The following is a 2314-nucleotide window of genomic DNA, read 5'->3' as shown; positions in this document are numbered from 1 at the left end:
GAGCATCTGGTGATGTCCATGTGCAGTCTTCTCTCATGTTGTTGGAACAAGGTGTTTGCTATGACCAGTGTGTTCTCTTGACAAAACTCTATTAGTCTTTGCCCTTGTACTCCAAGGCCATGTTTGCCTGTTACTCCAAGTATTTCTTGATTTCCTATTTTGCATTCCAGTCCCTTATAATGAAAAGGACATCTTTTTGGATGTTAGTTCTAGAAGGTGTTTTAGGTCTTCATAGAACCATTCAACTTCAGCTTCCTCAGCATTACTGGTCAGGGCATAGACTTGATTTACTGTAACATTGAATGATTTGCCTTGGAAAAGAACAGGGATCATTCTCTCATTTTGAGATTGCATCCAAGTACTGCATTTCAGACTCTTGTTGACCATGATGGCTACCCCATTTCTTCTAAGGGAGTCTTACCCACAATAGTGTATATAATGGTCATCTGAGTTAAATTCACCCATTCCAGTCCATTTTAGTTCGCAGATTCCTAAAATGTCGATGTTCCCTCTTGCCTTTTCCTGTTTTACCACTTCCAATTTGCCTTGATTCATGGACCTAACATTACAGGTTCCTATGCAATATTGCTCTTTACAGCATCAGACTTTGCTTTTATCACAAGTAATATCCATAACTGGGTGTTGTTGTTACTTTGGCTCCATCTTTTATTCTTTTGGATTTATTTCTCAACTGATCTCCAGTCGAATATTGGGCACCTCCTGACCTTGGGAATTCAACTTTCAGTGTCCCATCTTTTCGCCTTTTCATACTGTTCATATATATATTTTTTGTTCTCTCTCTGGAAGTTCTATGGTTTGGGTTGCTATGTCTCATTAGCTCCCTCGGACTGTCCTCAGGGCATTCAGGCCCTGTCCTTACCCTAAGGACCGATGATGCAGAACACATCTCTCTGCCCAGCCCCCACTCGCTGGTGGCAGACGCAAGCAAATGGGCCACTTCTCCACTGGCAGTTGTGGTTAAGCACACATTTTGTGGGATTTTTCCCCCCTCCTGGTTATTTTGCCCTATGAGATTCCAAAACTCCTCACAGACACGCCTATGAGAGAGTTTCCTACTTTGTGCAGACTTCTCCTCCTTCCCAATTCCCTCCCCAGGATGGGTCTACATCCCTAAATATTTTGGTTCAGTTTTTATCTTTTATATTTTGTCCTACCTCTTTTTGAAGAGATTGGGCTGCCTTTCTGGGTATCTTGTGTCCTCCACTCACATTTAGAAGTTATTTGATTTAAACTGCTCAGCATTCAAATGATATTTTGATGAATTTGTGAGGGAGAAAGTGGTCTCCCTTTCCTATTCTTCTGCCATCTTGGAGTGCCCCCATCTCTAGATTTTCTATATTGTTTCATTTGTCTCTATTTCCATTTTTGTGCCAATACCATACTCTCTTGATGACTGTAGCTTTGTAGTATAGTCTGAAGTCAGGAAGGTTGGTGCCTCCAACTCCATTTTTCTTTCTCAATACTGCTATTCAGGGTCTTTTGTGTTTCCATAAAAATTGTGGGAGTTTTTGTTCTAGTTCTCTGAAAAATAACATTTTTAGTTTGATAGGAATTACATTGAATTTGCTTTGGGTAACATAGTCATTTTCACAATATTGATTCTTCCATCTCAGGAACATGGAATATCTCTTCACCTGTTTATGTCATCTTTGGTTTCTTTCATCAGTGTCTTATATTTTTTTGTCTCTTTAAGCAGAATTATTCCATGGTAGTTTATTCTTTTTGTTGCAATGGTGAATGATATCATTTCCTTAATTTATCTTTCTTATTTTTCTTTGTTAGCTTATAAGAATGAAAGTGATTTCTATGTATTAATATTCTGTGGCTTTACTATATTCATTGCTTAGCATATACTGGTGGCATCTTTAGGTTTTTCTATGTATAGTATAATCTCATCTTAAAACAGTGAGAATTTTGCCTCTCCTTTCCTAATCTGGGTTTCTTTTATTTCTGTTTCTTCTCTGATTGCCATGGCTAAGACTTCCAAAACTATGTTGAATAATAATGACAACAATATCATCCTTGTCTTTTTCCTGCTATTAGAAGAAATGCTTTCAGTTTTTCACCACTGAGAACAACATTTTCTGTGAGTTGTCATATTAAGTGGTGGTAGGTTATTAAACTGTGGTAGGTTCCTTCTATGCCTACTTTCTGGAGTTTTTTTTTTTTAAATCATAAATTGGTATTGAATTTTGTTGAAAGTTCCTCTGCATCTGTTGAGATGATCGTGTTTTTTTTTAATTTGTTAATATGGTATATTATATTGACTCATTTTCATATGTTGACGAATCCT

Source organism: Capricornis sumatraensis, chromosome X, assembly GCF_032405125.1.
Source record: "Capricornis sumatraensis isolate serow.1 chromosome X, serow.2, whole genome shotgun sequence".
Classification (NCBI taxonomy): Eukaryota; Metazoa; Chordata; class Mammalia; order Artiodactyla; family Bovidae; genus Capricornis; species Capricornis sumatraensis.
Note: the sequence above shows the minus strand (reverse complement) of the source record.